This window comes from Felis catus, chromosome A2 (assembly GCF_018350175.1).
Source record: "Felis catus isolate Fca126 chromosome A2, F.catus_Fca126_mat1.0, whole genome shotgun sequence".
NCBI lineage: Eukaryota > Metazoa > Chordata > Mammalia > Carnivora > Felidae > Felis > Felis catus.
Window position 1 is genome coordinate 140312685 of NC_058369.1, and position 25233 is coordinate 140337917.

General features: G+C 35.8%; 1 long non-coding RNA gene across 1 annotated transcript; it reads left to right on the top strand.

Annotated features, from left to right (window-relative positions):
• The first annotated feature begins 18954 nt into the window (after positions 1–18954).
• LOC123384006 lies at positions 18955–24923 on the top strand. Its single transcript, XR_006594477.1, has 3 exons — positions 18955–19427; positions 23640–23790; positions 24785–24923. It is a non-coding gene; the product is annotated as an uncharacterized LOC123384006 (long non-coding RNA).
• Positions 24924–25233: the final 310 nt, after the last annotated feature.

Consider the following 25233-nt stretch of genomic DNA (forward strand, 5'->3'; position numbering starts at 1 on the left):
TGATTAAAAAAATAACAAGGGGAGTACCTGGATGGCTCAGTCAGTTAAGCATCTGACTCTTGATTTCAGCTTAGGTCATGATCCCAGGGTTCATGAGATCCAGCCCCACGTGAGGTTCTGGAACCTGCTTGGGATTCTTTGTCTTCCTCTCTCTTTGCCCCTTCCCTTGTTCACACTCTTTCTCTCCCTCTCAAAATAAATAAACATTTAACTATTTCTTAAGTTTACTTATTTAATTTTAAAGAACGAGTGAGCAGGGGAGGGGCAGAGAGAGAAGGAGAGAGAGAGAATCCCAAGCAGGCTCAGCCCTGTCAATGCAGAGCTCAACGCGGGGCCAGAACCCATGAACAACGAGATCATGACCTGAGCTGATGTCAAGAGGCAGATGCTTAACCAACTGAGCCATCCAGGCGCCCCTAAATAAATAAACATTTAATAAATAAAAAATAGAAAGGTTTCTAAAAGTCGGAATGAAATGACCTATAGAAAATTAATATTTCATTGGTGATGATGCTTATCACAAACTAGGAAGCAAGTAATGCTGCTGAATTTCTATAAATACAGTAGTCTCACTTCATCTGCCGTTTCATTTCTGTGGTTTCCATTACCCTCTGTCAATGGGAATCTGGAAGCAGATCATCCTCCCGATGAATTAGCAGAAGGTCAATGGTAGCCCAGTTTTGACATGATGCCTGCGTCATTCACCTCACTTCTCCTCACGTAAGCATTTTACCATCTCACATCATCACCAGAAGGGTAAGTACAGTACAATAAAATATTTTGAAAGAGAAACCACAATCACATAACTTTTTATTACAGTAGATTATTACTATTATTCTATTTTATTATTAGTTATCATTGTTCATCTCTTACTGTGCTTAATTTATAAATTAACCTTTATCATAGCTTTGTGTGTATAGTGAAAAAAAAACCCAGTATACATAAGGTTTGACTTTATCCACAGGCGTCCACTTGGTGTCTTGGCACATAACCCTGGCAGATAAGTGAGGGGACTTTTTAAATAGACTTCAGCTAGTGCTATTACTTTAGGCACTGCTGATATATAAGAAGGTTGATTTTTTTGTAATTTGGGAAATAATTTTCAGGTATAAAATTAAAATACTAGAGGTAGTACATGTAATCCCATTAAAGCAATTGGAAGTACTGACAAAAATAAAATGAATTATTTTTTTTTAAGAAATTTTTATGTTTTTATTTTATTTACGAGAGAGAGAGAGACAGAGCATGAGTGGGGAAGGGGCAGAGAGAGAGGGAGACCCAGAATCCGAAGCAGGCTCCAGGCTCTGAGCTGTCAGCACAGAGCCTGACGTGGGGCTCGAACTCATGGACCATGAGATCATGACCTGAGCTGAAGTTAGACGCCTAACCGACTGAGCCACCCAGGCACCCCAAAAATAAAATGAATTAAACATTGCATACGCAGTCTCCAGAATTCGGAGAAGGTACTCCCAAGGTCACGGTAATGTATACGTGCTTACAGAATCTAACGAAATTCAGACCTAATGTAGTGAATCTCTGAGGAGACTGTTACTGGTTTCTAGTGCTTTCTCTTACACTTGGCACACTGGAATCTACAAGTTGATCTCACATTTGTTTTTTTTCTTTCCTACATATGAAGTTTACAAATAACAGTCTTAGGAGTCAGTTTCCAAAATAAACGCAATTTTTCTATCGTCCAGCCAAAAGTCATGGTTAAGCTTTTAACGGGGCAATCTTTATTAGTCTCAACTAATTTAACTTTTTCAACTTGAATATTTCAAGCACTAACATTAAAGAACCACAGTGAATAATCATGTGAGATTCTTTGGAATTCGAATAGACTGCATATTGGGGATTTTTCACCTAGAAGCAGTACCATATACATCAATTTTCCTCTGGCAGACATATACCTACACATATTTCCATCACACCCACAAATTTTCAATATCTGGAATTGTGAACAAAAAAATGAAGTTAATAGGAAAATACTAAATAATCAGCATTTTAGTTAGTTGTCCATTTTCTAAATCTCTCACAATCCATACTTGTCCATGGTGATATATCATGTAGAGAAATATGAGCAAATTTGGAGCATTTTGAAGATATAGCAAAGTACATCCCTCCCCCCAACTATCAACTGTTTATTTGAATTCTAGAGTTTGTGTACTAAGATATCCACATGCTAATAACCCAAAGATAGCAACCATTGAATTCAAATGGTGGGTCAAGACTGACTGAAAATATAAAACTTGTTTTCCTGTAAAAAGATAGCCTGTGAACAATAAAAGCAGAATTCTGGTGTGAATGCTTCTTGTTGATACTGTTAATTCTTAGCTGTAATATTACCTGGAATTTTTCTAAAGCTAACTTAAATCAACAGCCTTCCTTCTATAACAACATTTCATTACTGTCTGAAACGTAGTATCTAATCACACTGAAAATAAAATATTTAAATAGCTAATAATAACAACAGTAATAATAATAGCTAATGTTAAACCCAAAAGCACTGCCTGCCATATACTTGAGGGTGAGAATGTGTAGTACAACCCAGGCATTGTATTAAGAGTTTTATAATCTTTCCCCCCCGCTGGATCTTCACAAAATCCCTATTAACATATTATTATTATGCCAAGTTGCTATGCTATTATTATGCCAACTTTACAGCTAAAGAAATTGAGACTTGGAGATATTAAGTAACTTCTTCAAGGTTACTCAGCTAGAAACGAACAAAGCTGGAATTTGAATGCAGATAATCTAACTCTAGAATGCATTCTCTTAATCTCTATGAATTGCAAATACTGCAATATAGAGACGAGGTGAAAGCGAACTGTCTCCAACTTTTAGGTTAAAAATGGCAGAAACTAGGCACATTCCTTAGAAGACCTTAAACTGAGCAGGGACACAAGAAACTTTTATTGGTTGTACCGGTGTCAGGTTTTGTGGTAGGTACCGAGGCCTGAAGTTCTAATAAGGCTGGGAGTCTACTAATGCAGACATCATAGGCTAGTAAAGGAGACCATTACTTAAAAAGTTAAATGAAAGAAAATGAGGTAAATAACATGCTATAGAGGTATGAATGGTAACTATATGTTCTAGGGAGAACAGACGAGGCAGATTGAGTTGCTTTAGGAGATTCCAGACAGCCTTCCCAAAGGAGGTAATATCTGAACTCAGCAATGAATAATTTTCTTGTCAAATAAATTTTAAAACACGACCAAATACTTGTGAAGCAAGAGATATAATAGATGTGAAAGATTACTTGCAGCAGGACTAAGGTACAAGCCCATGAGAGTAAATTAACTAAGTATTGGTGAACAAATAATAAGAAAAAAACCACTAAAGTAAAAGAAATGAAATGCTACTTATTTGGAATGGAAATGAAATGCATCTTGAAAGGATAGTGATTTGAAGATGAAAGCCACAAAAAAACCCTGTTAGTTTGACTTGAAAATAGACATACTGGGGCGCCTGGCTGGCTCAGTCAGTGGAGTGTATGAGACTCTTGATCTTGGGGTTGTGGGAGTAGAGATTACTTAAAAATAAAATATTAAAAAAAAGGAAAATAGACACATTGAATTTGAATTATTTTCCTCCAGTTTACATTTTTTCTAATACTATTCTGTATTATTAAAATGGCAACAATTTCAGAATATTTAACATAACATGCAAATTACCATCTATTCATCAAAAAATATAGTATTAAACTCATAATGAATTGATTTTAATTTAATTTTTATTTGTCTTCTCTTTTTCATTTAGGCAAAACTGTCTTGGTGAGAATGATCTCATTTTTCTTTCTTAGCAGCCTACTTCCTATGAAGGACAGTTCTGAATAGAAGAAGCCTCATGGCAGCCTACTGATCTAAAGGAAGAGAGGACTCAGAAATCACGCTCTACTTATATTAGCAAAAGAATTTATGAGAAATAAATCCATCGTTTTATTTGTTAATCTGGAACAAAAAGAAAAACTAGTGCAAACAAGCGGAAGAATTTCCTGAGAGTGGTATCTAAGAAATTTTTAATTCTTTGATACAGTCCGGAATCGATCAGGAGATCCTCCAACATTTTATGACCAAAAGTCCTTCTGGCTAAAATACAGTAACTCATAAGGCCACATAAACTGGATACAGGGCACTCTGGTCAGAGAATGAACCAACACTCTTTTGACATGGAAGCAATTCACACGCAAGTACCTCAAAATCCTATTCAAATTGGCTTAAACAGTAAGAAAATTTATTGACTTATGTGACTGAGACTCCAGAGGCCAGACAGACTTTAGGTCTGTTTCATTTAGTAATTCTGGTTCTGGCTCTTCATAGTTTCCTGTGCCTTCCTCTGAGTATTGGGTTTTTCCTGAGGCTGCTGTCTGCATAGTAGCGAAAATGCTATATTGCCCATCGCCTATTACTACACCAGAAAAAGATAGGAAAGATTCAGGGAGCCATCTTATAATAACAAAGATGCTTCCCGTCCCGCCCCCCCACCCCCAGAAGTCTTCAGCAAATCTCTCCCAATTAGCCAGAATTTGGTCACATACCCATTTGTGACTGAATCTTGTAGCCCAAGATGTGTCATGTGCTGATTGGCTTAGGTCTAGATCCCTGAACCAGTCACTAGAATTCACTTTTGGTCTTAGACCAATCAGGCCAGCCCCTGGAAAAGCGTTTTGCTATGATCGAAGAAGAGGTTTTTCTAGGAAGGAAGAAAGGAGACCAGATTGGCAAGGCAGACAAACATCATCAACCACAAAATTGTCAGTATAGTAAACTAAATATTCAGTGGCATTTTGAAGAAATTAGTGGAAAAACTAACTCACAAGAAGGCAAACTGTAGGTATAGTCAACAGAAAAATCTGAGTGGCTCCCTCTCTAACCTGCATAGGGATGGAAAGGAATTATAATTAATAATATTTTTAACTGTATGGTGAGAAGGCTATATCATCCTTTCTATCTCCTCTACATCTTGGAATTTCCAGATTCAAACTAAAACTCTTTTGAATACTATTCCTGGTCGCAACATTTCTCTTTCCCTCATTTGTTTTTGCCATAATAATATATGAGATATATAATACATATATTCATGATTGGATGGCTGGATATACATACTGCATGCAATTATGACAAATACCATACATACACAATACATATTTAGTCCTTAGAGGGGTAACTACCTTGCCCAAGTTCACACAGCCAGTTGAATAACAGAGGTAGGATGTGAACTCAAGCCATCAAGACTGTGTGTTTTCATTCTAGGATATACCTTACTGCCTAATGGAATGCTTGCTTCTTCTCTGTGGGGGCTACTTTTCCTTTCAGCCTACTCTTTTTTTCTCCTCTTACTGTTGGGGTTTATTCTGATGTTTCCAATATTCTCCTTCTCTTGCAATGAGCTCCCCAAAGATCTCCTGACCACGGGACAGTTTTCTACTGGTTTTCTTTGCTGTTATTCAAGATCTCTTTCCCCCACCTATCTGATTCTGTTACAAGCATCTGTAACTGTTCTTCAATGTTAAGTTTTTGCTCTTTTATTTTGGGGAGTTTATTCCAATTGTTCTTTCCCTGTATCTTCTAAGTCAGAGCATAGGTGTTGATGCATGGACTTACCTTCCCTCTTAGCTTTGTATTAATATACTGTTTTCAAGTTCATGCTATTTGGTATATAATTCTTTTTAATAGCATTTCATGGGCAACTACTTCTTTCTCTGTAATATTCTTCAGTAATTTAATGTACCATTATTTTTCTGGTTGTACTTTTGTTTTCATTGTATTTCTTATATTACTTTTTGACTATATTGTTCATTAAAATTTTTTCCTATATTTTATCTAATTGTATTCCATTTGATGGGCAAAATTTTAGCTATTTTTTGACTGAAACAAACCAGAACTATTGACTGCAACAGGGAAGAACTAATAATAAAATCAGCAGATTCCTTTTTATATTTATACTATAAAAGCTAATCATTTTTTATTATTTTATTTCAGAATATGATATCCTTGTTAAAGTCACTAAATTTCTGAGGAAATATTACATTTGAATTTCCACATGTTTTCACAAAGGATGCAAGTTTGGGTGACGCTGTAATCTAATCACGCAAAGATTCTGGCTTATTGTGTTACTGCTTGGCAGTGCGTATCTAGAGTCCGAGTCTAGCCTTGCTGCAGCCTGAATGGTGCTTTTGTTCATAGTAGGAGAAAATTTCTTTCTCAAAGCATGTACATCCATCTGACAAACAGCCATGGTAATCAACACACAAGTCCAGGGCAACCATGAATATGAGAAGTACTCCCTAGAGTTGTGCATAACTAACCGTATGCCCTTCCCCGGAGAAAGACCACATCAATGTTCCTATTTATTTCAGTGAGCTTTTTCTGACATTGCTCAGCCAGCACAGAAAAGTACTAAAGTAATCGGACATGATTATTTGAATTCTTGGCACCTGACAAGCAGGTATGCTCAGATAAAATAAGAAAATAATTTGATCTTTTGGTTTTCTTGGTATCTCAGGTTTTACTGAGTGCCAGTGAATCTTGCCATTTATCAAATTCTTGCCATTTATTAGGTTTTATCAGATTTAGTGGAATCTTCCTATTTACCAATTTAAGCCCAATTTCTCCTTCTGTCTTCATGTTTTTGAATGTAGCATTTCAACACTCTCTAGAGCAATATTAAATAACACAACATTTTACCTGCTAAATATAACTGTTAGATTGCAAATTTTTATCATACCTTTTTAAAGAAATCACATTCCTTATGATATAATAATGTTAATATATTTTAATTAGAAGAGTCACATTCTCCATTTATAATATTTTTGATTAACACTGAAAAGAGTAAGACAAAGTAGGTGTTTAAGACTATCATTAAAAGCTCTTGAGGAGCCTAGCTGGTTCAGTCAGTAGAGCATGAGACTTTCGATATTGGGGTCAGGAGATCAAGCCCCATGTTGGGCCTAGAGCTTACTTAAAAAAAAAAAAACTTCTTGAAGAGCGACTAAAAATCTGTTGGGTTTGATTGGAAGTGGACAGGGGGATTTGCATGTACTTTATTTTATTTGTTTATTTATTTTTTATTTTAGAGAGACAGAGAGAGCGTGAGCCAGGAAGAGAGACAGAGGGAGAGAGAGAGAATCTTCAAGCAGGCCCTACACTAAGCATGGGCTCGATGTCATGACGCTAGGATCATGACCCCAGCTGAAATCAAGAGTTGGGCACTCAATTAACTAAGCCACTCAAGTGCCCCATCGTGTGCTTTATTTTAAATGAGACTGATGATTTTTTACAGTGAAGCACCTAAGTGACCAAACCATTTGTAACTTACAGTGAGACAGAATATTTTTTAACAAGTGAAACACAATTATTAGTAAAGATTTAGAAAAAATTATTTAAAAAATAATTTAGAAAAAATTACGCCTGGGTGGCTCAGTCGGTTGAGCGTCTGACTTCGGCTCAGGTCAAGATCTCGCAGTCTGTGAGTTCAAGCCCCGTGTCAGGCTCTGCGCTGACAGCCCAGAGCCTGGAGCCTGCTTCAGATTCTGTGTCTCCCTCTCTCTCTGTTCCTCCCTCACTCACGTTCTGTCTCTCTTTCTCTTTCAAAAATAAAAATAAAACACTAAAAAAATTTAAATAAAATTATTTCAGGGCACACCACCAATATGTACATAACCAAAATTCAAGCTAATCACAAAACCATGGAACTCACAAACTAAAAAGCTTCTTAGTAAACAAATGAAAACTAATATTCTGGAGAGCAAGATAATCTAGAATCAAAATTAAGTACTCCAAACTTCAAATGTACATAAATCTCAGTAATTTTATATCTTAAGCGATTTATATGTGTGCAGCCTGAATGTAGCTAGGTTACACGAAACCATAGTTTTCAGTTCTATATAGTATAGAGAAAAACTGATATACTAAAAATGAGCTGCTCTGGATAAAAGTGTGCCAGCATATTAAGAGGCTGAACAACAAAATGAACATAGAAAGGGTAAATAGAAATGAAGGCTTGTTACTAGAAGTTCAAGTGATGGAACAGGGTCCCAAGTATGTTATTGAATTAAAAGGTCAGCTCCAGATATTCAATGGTATATTGAAATTTCCCAGAAAACTGATGTGGCTTTACATTTTAATGCTACCTGGAAGCATCTAAAACAAACGTAGAATAAAATGGGCATTTGATAACAGAAAGAATAAATAATGTGTAGACTTTCTTTAGTCTTTCATATTTTTTAAAATGAAATTAGGCAGAGAGAATGGTGTTCTCCATTTGCTGGCTACCAAGCCCTATATCTGAGAGATGTTAGGATAGAAACACTGAAACATAATGTTTTGTTTTCTTTCCTTCATTCCTCAGTAGAATACCTGTTTCTTTCCACATTGATGAATTCCCTTGTATATCCCAGAAAGAAATTTAAGGCATCACAACACTTAACCACTTTTTAGTGCAAAGCCAAGAGCAAGATCTGAACAGACAACGTTTGTTTTAACATTTAGCAATTTTTGTTAGGTAGGCAAGTTTTTCTAATCTATTATCTTTTTGCTTCTGAAGAAATTTTGCATGAAAAGTTGCATGTCTAAAGTAATTCACTAGGGAAAGCCTGTTGGCTATTTGCTAAGAATCCTCACAGAGTAGTATTCATCTTGGCAATTCATCAGGGATAGGAAGATGGTTCTCAGATTTACACGCTTAAAAACTTGACAGCATAATTAAGATTGGAGTCTTCTTTGAAAGTGTACTAACAATAATCAAACTCCTAGAGACTGATGTGTATAAACAAATGCGTATTATTTTACAAGGAGAAGAATAAGAATGTAAGCCAAAAATTCTTACACCTATTTAATGCATTGGATCCAGACTTTTAAGGGAAAACTATTTATAATCAAGAACTTAGAATGAGCATGGGATCAGAGCAAAGGGAATTGTGTTGTAGAAATATAATTAGAAATAAAATCTCCTAGCTCAGAAAACCTCACCACAAAGATAGAAGAGAAGGTAAACAATTTTATTATTGAATAAGCAGTAAACCACAATGTGAAACACATCACAGGCAATCCACCAAATAGTATGCAAAAACAAAAAATCTCACTCTTATATAGCCAAGCAGATATAATTCATTATATCCATGTTCTCAAGATGAACAATAACTAGTTCTTAAGAGAACAGCACCATTTGTCACACATAGTTCACCCTTAATTAACTTGGTAATTGGGATAACCATCTTTGTTAGCTAATTGGCTTTACCCAAAAGAAAAAAAAAATCTTATAACTTTAGGACTGGAAGTAGTTTTATAACTTGAAATGAGACTCCCACTGAGGTTAGGCCACTGATCGTCCACAGAAACCAGGAAATAGGGGTGTTATCCGTCTTGATTATTACATTTTCAGAGATGGTTCGTAGGTCATTGAGAAAGACATTCCTGGCTCTTGAAGTTACCAACAGGCTTATCTAACTTTTAAAAAGGCTTATATACCATATGACCTCACTTATATGTAGAATCTAAAAAATAACAACAACAACAGCAACAACAACAACAAGAACAACTAAAAAGCAATAAAACCCCACAAACCCCTGAGCTTATGGATACAGAGACGAGATCGGTTGTTGCCCAAGATAGGGGATGGAGTTGGAGGGCAAAATGGGTAAAGGAGGTTAAGATGTACAAACTTCCAGCTATAAAATAAATAACTTATGGGAATATAATGTACAGCATGGGGATTATAGTGAATAACACTGTATTCTGTATTTGCAAGTTGCTAAGAGAGTAGATCTTGAAGATTTTCATCACAAGAAAGAACAATTTCTATCTATGTATGGTGATGGATGTTAATTAGACTGAGTGTAGTGATCATTTCACAGTATGTACAAATATCAAATCATTATGTTGTACACCTGATACTAATATGATGTTATATGTCAATTATATCTAAATAAAAAATAAAAGACATATACATTTCCAAGAGGAGCAAAAGAACTTAAAAGGTTTCTAAGTAAATTCTCTAAGAAAGGGGAAGTGGGAGAGAAGTTCTCTCATTTTCAATAGGGAGAATTAAGCTTCTTATTTTTAATTTGTTTTTACCCTTAAAGGTACAATATTCCAATGTTTAATTTACACCAGACTTGTGTTGCCCTGATCCCATTTTATTTCTAGATACTTAGATTTTCACATTCTCTCTCTCTTTCTCATATTCTGTGTGTGTGTGTGACTAATTTATTTCTCCATTCATTAACACATTCTTCCATTAAATGTGTTGCTATTTCATTCAATCAAGTTACCATTCACCAGTGGAGCCTTTCACTCTCTTTGAGGCAAATCTGCTTACTGTTGTTTTATACATTGATTTCAATGTTTGTCTCTTAAAACAAACTTATTTCCCCTTCTTCCAAATTTTGGAGAGGCACTTGTGGCTATACATAGAAAATCTATCACAGAGTTTGCCTGGAAAAGTGCACCCCTAGAGCAGGCACTCAGCACCTATAGCCAGTTGATTGAGAAACCTCATTAACTGAAAGCCTGGCATAGCTTCCATACCAGTTCAGCGGGTATCTGTGTAAAGCTGCATATTGGCAATTACAGCAATGGTTTCCATTTCCCTTTTCTGCTGTAGGGGAGGAAACTTTTTCTGCTTTTCTCTTTGAGGTTCTTTAGCAGGTCTAATTATTAAATTGACATTAAGACAAATTGACAGGAAAAAAATTTAATTTAATTTCATATGTACAAGAGCCCACCAAAATGTAGTACTCAAAGAAGTTACCAAAGCAAGCATCTTTCATAACTTCTAGACAAACAATAAACTTGTGAAGAATTGACAAGATAAAGAAGTTTGGGCTTGGGGTAGTAAATTAGTGAAGAAGTAACAAGGTTTGTTTATATAGCTTTCTCAGCCCTAAATTCCCTGTCTCTGGTGATAATGATGTTTTTCTTCCTCCTGATAAAGGGAGGGTATCTTTTACACGGAGATTTATTTTTTGCTTTCAAGGGGACAAAGGGGAGTCAGTGTGTCCTTCTTAACTGTCTTAAGGAACTTTGATTCAAAACAATCAATCAATATATCAAAATGGCATATGGAGGGTGGTATATTCTGCTACCTCTCACTGTTGAAAAACTAGCAGAATTAAGCAATCCATGACATTACCAAAATAATGACTGCATTTGTTTTTATTTCTTTATTTTAAGAACTACATTTAAAATGGAAACATTCCAATTGGTTCGTGAACCATTATTCAACCTCTTGAGATTTACCCGAGCTTGCATAACCACTTTGTTGTGAAAATTTAGAATAGAAAGAAGTCTTGCTGTTGAACTAGACCAGAGACCTATTCGGCTTCCTCTTGCTCCGTACGTACATCCAGCTACTTTATTAGCATGCTCATTGCCGTGGGTTCTGCTATTGCCTTTGGCAGTGTGAGACATACTCAAATTAACATGTGCATAGCAAAGCTTTGCCTTGATTACCTAGGGCTTGATTCATCTGAAATTACCTTTGGAGGCAGCTTTGCTGATCTATGACCACTGATTTAATAAGGAACAATCACTATTCTTAAGAGTAAGAAACTTTGAGCTGCTTTCTTGTGCTTCTTGCTTCAGAAGCATCTTCCTCCAAATAAGGTAGTTTATTCTGGATAACATGGAAAACAAAGGGAAATTAATACTGCTATCTTTAAACAGATCCTAAATTAGTAACCTAATTTCATATCTCTGTAGGACATTCTAGTAAGAGTTTCTACAAGACCACTATCAACTGCATTTATGGATTTAGAAATAAGAGCCAATTTGCTCTTTCTTATGTCAACATTTTGTATTCTCTACCAAATAATAAATAGCAATTTATAAAAAAATCACAACTCCTGCATTTCTGTAGACTTTTCTTCATTTGATACAGAGTTGCCTCAGATTCAAATGTCGCAGAGATGTTTCATAGGGAACAACTTTCCTGATATGAAACAAGAAAGCGAGACATTCTCTTCTTGGAAATTATCAAAAGTCATAATCTCAAAGTAGGAAAGACAATGGTCTCAAAATATCCAAGAGACCTGAGAACGGATTCGTTGTTGTCAATGACCAGATCTGTGAGTTTAGGTAAATTATCAATCTTTGAGCCTTCATCCCTTTGCCATTTCCTTATACATGTATTCTATTTCATGATCTCTATACACAACACTGTAATATGGTTTATCAGAGAATGTTACAGAGAACACACAAAAAGCTGACACCTAGCAGCTGTTCAATAGAGGGTGGTTATTATTATCTTCCTATCCAAGGTTCTATAGCATCTTATTTAAAGATCACTGCAAAATGACCATTATATTTGCTTCGTACTATTCTCCTGGACTCTAATGCATTATTTCTATACCTGATATTAGTGCAACATGTTTCCATAATGAACTCTACTATATGCCCAATACATTATCCTTGTCCTGCAAAAACATCCAATCTGATCTGTTAGATAAGAAAAAAACAATTCCATGAAAATATGTATCCATGCTTCCACAAAAAAAAATCTTCCTTATATATTTGTCATCAAATACTGCAATTTTGTTTTTATTCAAAACCCAATACCAGATAGTAAGATTATTACCACAGCACATATGTGGATAATAACCAAGAAGCATGAGATATTAAAAACATCAAATTCTTAAACATAAAAAAAGGAAAATGAGATTCTGTCTAATCAGGAATATTGAAATAAAAGATAAAGAAGCATAGAATTTTGGTACTTCGGAACTCATCTTATTCAATTTTCTCTTTCCCTCCTCCTCCTCTTCCATTTTGTTTTTGAACAAGGAAACTGATATTCACATGTATTAAATAATTTTCTTGTGAAATTACTAACACAAAGTTCAGATTCTTGCCACTCTGTTATATCATGATTGTCATTTTCTTCATCTTTGGCTTATACACAGAGCTTCAAGGGAAGAGGTAAGAACTGGCAAAGTTTCAAAACTTCATCCCGACTCTCATCTTTCCATGCCTATATAGATTTTGAAAATAAATGACAGGGTGACCATTTGCTGTCTTTGCCTGCTCAAAATCTATCACTTTTCTTCTGGTAACAGAACTAATTGTTCCTGTGGGCATCCACTCCATCCCTACTTTTGGCACATGTGATGAGATAGACTGACTCCCCTTAATAGATACTTGTTAAGTGAGAGAAACAATGAAGTAAACTGTATTTCATTAGTTGGAAGTGCCATCTACACATTTAAAAATGCATAGATGGGGAAGGCATTTTATGCTTTCTGTAGACAATTTTGGATGTATATGTATATTTGGCCTTGAGTTTCCAAAGATTCTCAGCTGCAGTACTATATAAGTGGTAATTATTCTCAAGATAATAAAAAGCAGCATAAGGCATTTTGCAGAGCATTTTGTACAAAGTAAACAGTAAGGGTTGGAGGAGTACAGATGGAACTGTGGGGATAACCTAGTGTCCTGTTGTACTATCACGTTCACTAGAATTGACCGCATACTAGAGTATATCCACCCAGACAGGACCATTAAAGGTTTATTGCTCTAAGGAATGAACTTTGGTTCTCTAGTGACCATTTGTAGAAATGAAGGTGGTATTTAAGGTATTAACTGAGTTTGAAGCACCTCCAATTCATCTACTATTTTAATTAGGATTTGTGGCTGGTGGTCATTTTTGTAATTTCGTTCATAACTTATAGAATATCAAAACCTCACTGTAACTATGTATGGTGATAGATATTAACTAGACTTCTTGTGTTGATCATTTTGCAATATATACAAATATCTAATTATTATGTCATATACCTGAAACTAATATAATGTTATAAGTCAATTATATCTCAATTAAAAAATGTAAAAAGCAAAGCAAAAAAACAACATCATGAGTAATCCACAGGAGGAAAACACATTTCTTTGGAATATTGAAATTGGAGTTTAGATGCAGTCCCTGATGATATTTACAAATTGTTCCTTTTTAGGGAACAAACGAATGAGTTTCATTTTGCTTTGCTTGTGTGGAAACAGCATTCTTCTGTTGGGGTGAGGGAATTCATATTTGGATATTCAGGTATATAATAAAGTAGCATGTGGTTGGCAGGCAGTCAAGGAATGGGATGGAGGGGATACTCATCAGAAGTGGCTGTCCAACATCTTTGAACAGCCTTATGTTTTGTAATTTCTACATTGTAAAGTCAGCCCTCCCAAGAAACAAGAGAACTCGCATACCCAGGTTTACTTTCATCTAGGATGCAGGCATGTTGTGTACAAGTCTAGAGTGAAGAATACTTTCTCTTAGTATTCTGAAGATATTTTCCCACAATTTTCTGGCTTCCAGGATAATTATCATTCCTTTTTTTAAGATAATTTTCTTTTCTCTTGTGGCTTTCAAGTTTGTGTGTGTGTGTGTGTGTGTGTGTGTGTGTGTGTGTGTTGGCATTTTGTATCTCATGACACTGTATCTAAGTGTATATCAATTTGTATTTATCCTCATTTGGATTCTACTTTCTGCATCTTTTAATCTTTCAAATTTTCTCCCTGTGCTGTATTTTTCCAAGTTTTTTCAGATCTATTTTCTAGTCATCACATTATTTCTCATCTGTGTCTAATTAGCTGCTTAATCCTTCCATTCAGGCTTGCTAATGTAAATTTTATTGGATTATAACATACATTTTAAAAGTACACAAATCATAAGAGTAGCTTAATGTGTTTTCACAAAATGAACATGTTCACTTAACCTGCACATTATGAATACCTCAGAAGGCCCCTTTATGCCCCACCCTGTCCTTCCCATTTCAAGGGTAGCCAATATCCTGACTTAATGAAATTGGTTAGTGTTTTTTTAATTTTTTAAAAATATTTGTTTAGTTTTTAGAGACAGACAGACAGACAGACAGACAGAACATGAGCGGGGGAGGGGCAGAGAGAGAGGGAAACAGAATGCGAAGCAGGCTTCAGGCTCTGAGCTGTCAGCACAGAGACCGACTCGGGGCTCCAACCCACAAACTGTGCGATCATGACTTGAGCCGAATTCGGATGCTCAACTGACTGAGCCACCCAGGCGCCCCTGAAATTGGCTAGTTTGCCTGTGTTTTTTTTAAGACTTTCTACGAATGGAATCTTACAATATTTTCTTTTTTGGTTATGGCTTCTTTCTTCCAACAGTATATTTGTGCTGTTGCATGAAATTGTAATTTTATCATTGTCACTAATCGATAACATTCCACTTTTTAACGTTTCTTTATTTTGAGAGAGAGAGCGTGCACAAAAGCACAGGAGGGGCAGAGAGACAGAGGGCAAGAGAGAATCCCAAGCAGTCTCCCCACTGTCAGCACAGAGCACCACATGGGGCTCGATCCCACAAACCACAAGATCATGACCTGAACCGAAATCAAGAGTCAGAAGCTTCACCAATTGAGCCACTCAGGAGCCCTGATAGCATTCCGTTTTTTAAAATGTACCATAATTTTTCATCAGTTTTACCATAAGTAGACATTTACATTTTTCCAGTTTTGAGTTATTCAAACAACACTGCCATGAATATTCTTATATATGTCTTTCTTATTAATATTTGTATGCATCTCTCACGTATAGATCTAGGAATAGAAACCTGATAAGGTGTGTGTATGTTCCACAGTAGTAGGTACTGCCAAACAATTTTTCCAAGTGATAATATCAATGTAAATGTCTACTGCAGTGTATGACATTCCCAATTGTCCTGCATCATTGTCGTCCTTGTCTGTTCTTCTCATTCTGGTATTTTTGTGGAGCTGATACTGTAGTAAAATTGAACATGTTTTCATGTATTTCCCGGCCATTTCACTTTCTTCCTTTTTGTAATGTCGGTTTCCTTTTTTGGCTCAATTTTCTCTTGTATTGCCTGTCTTTTTTTTAATGGATCTGTGTGAGTTCTTAAATATCCCAGACAATTGTATAAACTGTTATATAAGCCCTTGACAGTTATAGAAACCGAAAATATGAATTCCCGGTTACCTTTTCTGACCCAATACTGATGTCTTTTAATGAAAAGAAATTATTAATTTAAAGCAGTCCAACATCACCATTTTTTATTGCTAATGCTTTTTGTGTCCCGTGTAAGAAATATTTGCCTGTCCCAAAATAATATAGATATTGTCCTCTGGGATTTTTCCCCATCTTTTTGCTTTATGTATTCATTGTTCACATTTACCCTTGATATACCTCAACCTAGTGTTTTTATTTGTATAGTGTATGAAGTAGGGAGTCAAGCTCCTTTGGATTCTTATAGGTATTCAGTTCCCACAGAACCAGTCATTGAAAAGTAATTCATTTCTCCATGAATTGCTGTGGGGCTTTTGCCACTTGGTTCCGTTGTTCCACTTATTGATCCTTGCTCCAATTTTGGCATTATACTAAGTCTTGAAATATGATAGTCTAAGTCCTCCAAGATTTTTTTAATTCAAGATTGTCTTGGCTTTTCAAGTTGTTTTTTTTTTTTTTTAAATTTTCGTGTAACTCTTAGCAACATTTTGACAGTTTACATACTCATAAACACACACATTTCTGAACTCTTGGTTGGGATTACATTGAAACCAGTGGTTCATCTGGGGAAACTGACATCTCAAAAATATTGAGGTTTCTGGGGCACCTGGGCGGCTCAGTCAGTTAAACGTCTGACTCTTGGTTTTGGCTCAGGTCATGGTCTCATGCTTCGTAAGTTCGAGCCCTACTAAGTCAGCCTCTACACTGAGTGTGTGGAACCTGCTTAGGATCCTCTCTGTCCTTCTCTTTCCTTGTTCCTCCCCCACTCACAGTCCCTCTCTCTCTCTTTCTCAAAATTAATACATAAACTTAAAAAAATATTGAGGTTTCCAAGCCATAAATATGGTGAAATGCTACTTTATTTACTCAATTCTTGTTAATAAGCTTTCGAAATTTTAGAAAAAAAAATTTTTTTTTTCAACGTTTATTTATTTTGGGGACAGAGAGAGACAGTGCATGAATGGGGGAGGGGCAGAGAGAGAGCGAGACACAGAATCGGAAACAGGCTCCAGGCTCTAAGCCATCAGCCCAGAGCCTGATGCGGGGCTCGAACTCACAGACCGCGAGACCGTGACCTGGCTGAAGTCAGACGCTTAACCAACTGCGCCACTCAGGCGCCCCTCGAAATTTTTATTGTAGAGGCACTGCACATCTTTTATTAGATTTAGTTTGAGGTATTTGGTGATCTTGATGCTATTGCAAATGACATTGATTTAAAATTTTACTTTCCACTTATTCATTGCCAGTATACAGAAAAAAATCAATTTTGTATAGTAACCTTGTTAATAGCCTTGTTATTAATCTTGTTAATACTGCAACTTTGCCAGACTCATTTATTACTTCCAATAGTTTTCCTGGCTTTTAAAAAATATTCACACACACGTCATATGCAATTTTTGTCTGGATTTTAAAAAATATATACACACATGTCACATGAAAATACAGAGTTTTGCTTCCTTCTCTTTGATATTTATATCTTTTATTTCTTTTACTTGTCTTATTACACAGACTAGGACCTCTGGTACAATGTTGAATACAAATGGTGAGTGTTGACATATGAGTCTTCTTTCTACCTTCAGGGTGAGAGTACTGCCTCTTTCATCACTAAGTATAATGTTAGCTATGGATTGCTCATAGACAACCATTATAATAATATGAATATTCCTTTCTAGTCCCAGTATGTGAAGAGGGTTTTTTTATTGTTATTATAAGTATTGAATTTTATCAAATATATTTCTGTACTTATTGAGATGATCATTTTTTCCCTCCATTCTGTTAATGTAAAAAATTACACTGAATAATTTTTGAATATTTACCTAACCTTACATTCCTGGGATAAACCCCAGTTAGTTTTGTTGCATTATCCTTTTTATATATAGCTATATTTGACTTGACAACTTTTTAAAAGGATTTTTGCATTTGTATTTGCAAGAAAGGGTGGTCTGTAATTTCTCTTTCTTGTAACATCTATGTTGGCAAAAAAAAGAAATAGAAAGTATCCACTCTTTCTCTATTCTTTGAAAGAGTTATCTAGGGTGGGTCTTATTTTTTATTTCAATGTTTAGAAATTTTCACTAGTGAAGTTTTTGAGATGTGATTTTATTTGTTTGATAAAAATAATTGACTTAATTTCCTTAATTTAAGATTATTTAATTTTTCTATTCTTTTTTGACGAATAAATGCATATATTTAGGGTGTACAATGTGATGTTTTGATATAAGCATACATTGTAAAGTGATTACCACAATCAAGCTAATTAACAAATTCATCACCTCATATGGTTCCCATTTAAATTTTTGTCTTCCAATTATTTCTTGTATTAGGTTTTGGTACTATCGGAATTCAACATTTTTCAACAAAAAAGATGCTAACAATTTCTCATTTTTGTCCAACTGACACATATAAGATTGCTTCTAAATTCACAAACTTAATTGTATGTAGGACTAAACAAAGCTAATTAAAAGACTTTTTTTAGCAGAACACAGACTGCCAAAATAGCAAATTTCCCCTGAATTTGCTAATTTATCTACTGAATGGTTTCTATGGTTTCTCTACAGTGTTTTTCATTCATTTTGAAAGTATTTTTAGATTGTATTTGGCATAAACATAGAATTAAGAAGTAACATAAAATTTACTTCTGCCATATTTACTTGTTATTAAGCCATTTTCTTGTTGTTTCAAACCTACTCTTTTCTGTTCTGCTTTGTATTACTAGGGCTGGGACTATGCAAACCATACACATTTCCACTTTGCCAGGTGCCTCTGTCTTAGACTTTGGCAATAGAGAATTCTAAAGGAATACTGGAGGCCGAAGAAGGAAAAAGGGATGTGTTCTTTCCCGTTTTGTTTCCTGTCACTGTCAACATCACCCCAGAAGTGTTTTTTTTTTTTTTTTTGCCCTGGAAGTGACAATAAATAACAGTAGCAGTTGGTTCTAGTTTCTACTTCTTTCCCTCAAACTTCCACAGCCACTCTCATTTTGCCTTCTCAGAAAGACCAGCACCAGCTGGCTGGCATCCTCTTCTTGGATACCTGAGTCCCAGGTTCTTGGGGCCTCTTCTCCACGATCATTGAGTTACAAGCGCCAGCTAGGCAGCCTGCTTTCAAACTCCTAGGTTTTACAGTATTCCTACTTTCTTCTCCTTATTATGCCAGCCCTACAGGTGGCAGCTTCCTACTGTGGTTGCTACCTCAACGATACTTCAGTGTTTCCTTTTTTCTCTCTTTGATCCTCTAGTAACTGTTAAATCAATTCCTTCTATTAAATTTTCTAGTTAAAATAGTTGGTATGACTTCTGCTTTCTTAACTGATAGACTATTTCTTAATCTGTGCTTTTTCTTTGAAAATAACAGAAACTTACTTGAACTCGTTTAAGAAGAAATAGACTTTATCATAGAATATATGTTGCTCCTGGAATCCTGAGACAGGAAGTGCAATCAGGCCTGGTAAGCTTCAGAAAAGAACCTTAGAACTAGGATTACTCCATGTTGTCTTCCTGGTAACTCCACAGTCTGTCTCTTCTCTATTCTTCCCTCACTTTCCTTCTGTCTCTAGGAGGCTAATTTTTTCTACCTTTCTCTTACAACATCCCATACCTCTGGGTTTATTTGTTTTCAGTTCAGGTGTTGCTTACTAGCCAATCTGAATTCCAGTTCCAGATAAAGGGAGAGACCTTGAGTGGCCTCGTTTGTACAAATGTCCATATCTGGTTCCAGTGGCATTAGCCATTAAAACACAGCTATGTGGGGGGGGTGGCAGCTGGGTGGCCCAGTAGTTTGAGCCTCAGACTCTTGATTTCAGCTCAAGTTATGATCTAATGGTTTGTGGGATCAAGCCCCACATCAAGCTCTGCATTGACAGCAAGGAGCCTGCTTGGGATTCTCTCTCTCTCTCTCTCTCTCTCTCTCTCTCTCTCTCTCTCTTCAAAGTAAATAAATAAACAAAAAAATAAGAGCTGTCGGGCTCTCTCACTGGGGTGAAGAAGGGCAGTTGTCAGAGATGGGGATGGTGCTGAGTATATGGCTCAACAGGTTTTTATACATTTCCCAATTTTCTTTCATTAAAAAGGATTACAGCTTAAGGAGATTTTGGGGGGTTATATATTTGAGGCGTATGTAAAACAATTATTAGATTATTTTTAAAAACTTTGTTAAATACATGATCATTGGACAAAAATTATAAATATAGATGCACAAAATAGAATAGTAAAATAGAAATAATAAAATAGTAAAAAATAAAAAGTTGATATCACACAAGTTCCCTGGTATATATCTCAGAAATTATGACTATTTATATTTATATATGCATGTATATCTCTTTTACAAAAATGGGCTTTCTGATTAATGATAATTTTGAATAACTTTACACATCAGTTTGTGAAACACAATTACTTAACCCTGATTATTGGACCTTTACAGCCCTTAATAATGCAGCTGTATTTTTGCAGATACCAATAAATATTTTCTCCAAACAACTTTTTAGAAGAGGCTTTTCTAAGTTGACAAACATATATTTCAAGATATTTGGTATATATTTTTTAATTGCCAGAAAATTTGCATATATGTCACCCAATTGCTGGAAAGGCTATATCAATTAACATTGCTGCTATGAATATGAGGGATTGCCTGGTTTTTTTTTTTCTTTTTGTACTCCTAACACAGTTGTTGTTATCAATTTTTAAAATAGGACAATTTGGGAGGTAAAAACAAAACAAAATAAAATCCTGTTATATTGTTGTGTTTTTTTTATAATTTTTTTTTTTTCTTCAACGTTTTTTTATTTATTTTTGGGACAGAGAGAGACAGAGCATGAACGGGGGAGGGGCAGAGAGAGAGGGAGACACAGAATCGGAAACAGGCTCCAGGCTCTGAGCCATCAGCCCAGAGCCTGACGCGGGGCTCGAACTCACGGACCGCGAGATCGTGACCTGGCTGAAGTCGGACGCTTAACCGACTGCGCCACCCAGGCGCCCCTATTGTTGTTTTAATGTACATTTTATTTTTAAATATTTAGTCAAAGATTTTAAACATTTGTTGCTCATGTTTTTTCCTTTGTGAGTTGCTTTCTTTCTACAAATTCATTCTTTACTTGAGTAATTTGTAACTGCTGACAAGAGTTTATTATTAAATTTCCATTTTAGGTTATAGTGTTGGATCCTTGAACCCATCAACTTTTTTAGTTCATATAACATTTATTTTGTAAGTAGCATTGAAGTCTATGCTAATTCTCTGCCTCCTCATCGCAATCTCTTATTTTATTTAAAAAATTTCTATCACTGAAATAAGTATTCATTAACCTATAAGGAATTGTATATTAACCTACTCTAACCTGGTCAAAAGCTAAAATACAGTTCTCTTAATAAATAGCACTCAAAAATAATAAATCTATGAACAGCAGAATTGAATTAGTTATAAAGAGTATCTACTTGAAATTCAATGAACTATGTATATCAACTAATTTGATTACAAAACGTGTTAGTGATAATGACTTAAAATATTACTTATTCCAAGTATCACATTTGAATTTTAATGGCAGGTTTATGGAGTCTAAATATTTTAATTTAAAAGAATGAAAAGTTCATGCAAGTGAGGAATATTTTGGATGTTTATGAATTCACAGTTTAAATGTCATCAGCAGTCACTCACCAACCTCACCTGGAAATGACAATTTAGTAAGAAATTGCCTAGACTTTAAATATAGAAGATGAAAAAAAAAGGTGAAAATGAACATGAGTAAAAGCCAAGTAAAATCCTACAGAACATGAAATATAAAATAAGCTGATATTTAAAAGAATTCAAAATGCAATCTTAAGCTCTTGTGATTACTGGAAGATTATTGCAAAGCTGTATTTCAAATAGCTTATAGTCAAAGATTCTAATTTTTAGTTTCTCATCGCATGATCTTGAGTACTCTAAAGCTCTTTGCCCATTTCCCAAGTACATATGGAAGATATGACAGGAGTGATAAAAAAGCATTGAAAAACATTTTAGACTTTTTAGGAAAAAAAATCAGCCTGAATATATTATATCATTCAATTCTGTCTTGTGGGAAACAACAGAAGGATTACACGTATTAATGTTTAATGTATAGAACATACCCTGATACTACTTGAAAGGAAGAGCCCTGGGCCTGCGGTGTCAAAAGCTCTGATTTATTTCTTATTGGGACTAAAGTAACCTAATGAAACAACCTCAAAACTTAATGAAAATGAAAAGAAGTCTGGGAAGGCCTGAGTGTAGTATTGGGTCGATGGTGACAGGTGACAGACAATGTAATACAGGATCAAAGTACATTTCTCAGGGAAGAATCTGTATGAGTTAAGTATATGTTCATATGTGACATCAGCAACATGGCCGAATAAGATGTCCCTTGTTGTATCCTGCATTCACAACAGTTTGGCATCAATCCATAGACCGAATGTATTTGTGGGAACTGTGGGATACAGCACAATATACCAAAAAACCTGAGGAGTCTTGCCCACCCATGTGTTAAGTAATAGGTACATAGACCTTGGTCCTGTCTGTGGACTCTGCAGTGGCCTGTGAGCTGGCTCCAGCCCTTCTTTGCTGTGGACTTAGACGATCACCCATGGATGCAAGAACCTATGTGGAAGTCCAGGTTTTCAGTGAAGAAGCTCTAGCCCACCACTAAAGGAAAAAGAAAGTACGAATTTGGATGCACTGGAGTCAGAGGAACAGTTTGACTTTATCTGCATTACCCTTCCCCTACAAGGGGCATGGCTCAGTGCCAAGTGAGACCTTACTGGCCTGTGATCTCTCTCATGGGGGAGAGTGATTACATGTGGCTGACAACCAAGCTTCCCCAGCCCTGTGGGATGTTGCTCCAGAGACCCATTTCCTTCTCACCATATATGAAGCACGGAATCATGAGTTGCACGTGGAGATAGAGGGAGAAGGCTGAGAGAGTGGAAGATAGGACTCTCAGAGGACATTAAAGGAACGTGGATCCCACTAAGTGAATCAGAGATTCCCATCAAGAACTCCACCCATGAGACATTGGGCTCACCTCACCCATGAATCCCCCAACTGGCCTATGAGCACCCTCAGCACTCATTAAAGAAAGTGAGCTTGACATTTCATTTACTGTTTGTCTGCACTGCTTGAAGCAACATATATTTATTGAGCATTTACCTCATGGTGTGATGTTCCCTGGTTGCTATTAATTTTAATAAACAGAACTCAGAAATGATTGTTAGCTCCTAAATTTCTAACTTGACTACTATGGACTCATTGAGCACTAATGCTTAATGAATACTTGTAATAGGTAAACCATTTGCTAGGTTTTGTGAAAATCTGAATATGTGTAAATAGGATCCTCTGCTTTCCAGTTGTTACTTCAAATAGGAGACTAAAACCAAGATTAGGATAAACCAAAATCATGTTATAAACCTCAAGATTCAAAATAAATATTCTGATATTGTAATGTGGAAACAGACTCCACATTATTCTGATTTAATCGATTAAATCTTTCCCTAACCTTTAATTTTAGCCTCAAAATGTACTAGGAAGTAGAGATATAAAGAACTCTTTTGGACATCAGTGTTTCTCTATCCATGCTTTACTGGTCTAAAGATGGATTAAAAGACTTTCTCTAAAGTGCTTTGATTTAGACTAACCTCATTGATCGTTTCCTTCCAGACATTACTTTGTGAAATTAGATTGGGACACGCTTTTCCCTGAAGAGCTCTACATCCACAAATGTTTCCGAATACATGAAATCATTCAGAGTATGAAGGGTCATCATGCAGAGGAGAGTGTCCAACTATTCCCTGCTGCCATGAATGACACAGTAAGAGAATATGAGTTTAAATTGAAAGAGAGGAAGGGATTTGGCTTACCTATGGGGAAGGTGTTATTATTTTAACCCTTCTGTCTTAGAGTGGTGTGAATCTCCTCTAATCTCCTCTGGTTAATAATAAGAGCCAAGAGTTAGGGCTACTTGGAACTTGCTATGTGCAGGCACTGTCCTAAGTCCTTTACCTATGGTAACTCATTGACTCTGCAACAGTCTTGTGAAACAGATATTGTTATTATCCTGTCTTTATAGATAGAGAAGGTTAGGATTCCTAATGTAGGCAACAACAACAATAACAACAACAACAAAGACAGAGAGAGAGACAGAGAGAGAGGGAGAGAAGGTCCATGCTCTCAACCACTCCATTATATGGCCCCTTCTCCTGTCTTAGTTCTTAACCTACCTCAGCTTCTGTCGTGCTAAGGCTTTGTGATTTTTCCTTCAGAGCCCGTATTTCCTTTCTTGCTAGTTAACAGTGCTTCTCTAATCCTATATGCTGGATTATGTAGTTTTAATTAAATCTCTCATAATATTTTAGAAGTATTACCCATTTAATCTTTTTGAGGGAGGTACATGTAGAGGAAACTTGGCCTCTACTGCTTCTGAATAAAATAGTTTATAAACTTCACATTGCAAACCCAGCAACAGAACTTCCCAATGGTGTTTTACGTATCTTTCCAAACTTATTCATAAATACCTGTTACATAGAAGTAATCAATTAAAAAGTATTTCAAGGAAAGCTTGGTAATGAAATTATCTAGCTGCCAATATAAGAAGATAAATGATTAAGTTGTCTATAAAAGAATGGTTTGTTCATGTTTAGCAGAGATGTTTTTCTAAAATCTCACACTACACGGTACTGAAGGCTTGGACGAGCTTAGTTAACTGAACTTAATTTGTCATTAGTTAAAGATTATGGTGTGTTCCCTCTCAATGTGGATCCTCATTTCCTGCTATCATTTAGTTGTGCTTTGCATTATTTTTCCAGCTACCATCTGCCACCGAACCATGATCTAATCAAGTTTCCAAACCCAGCTGGGTGGAGTCTTCTAATAGCCTCCGTTCTAACAGCGTCTAACTGTGGAAGTGATAATGGTGGTGAATTACAGGCATTTTGCACAGAATAATTCCTGATACAGTATTTTTTTCTTATTTTCATGTCATATGTAACTTCTAAAACTACCTTTGTCCCTAATGAGTTCTCTTCTTGCTCTATGGGTATCTTGGTCTGAATCTCAAACATTTAGTCTTTAAAGAACCTGAGTGCAAGATTATGTGACCTGGTAAGACCCTGAATAGCCTCAAGTGACTCAGTCTGGAAAAAGCAAAGCAGGCTGAGAAGACATTCTCTGTACAGAATTTCCCAAAGTGCGATCCTCTACCACTTTCATCAGAAACACAAAAGGTGCTTTTTAAAATGGAAGCATGTATGGCACC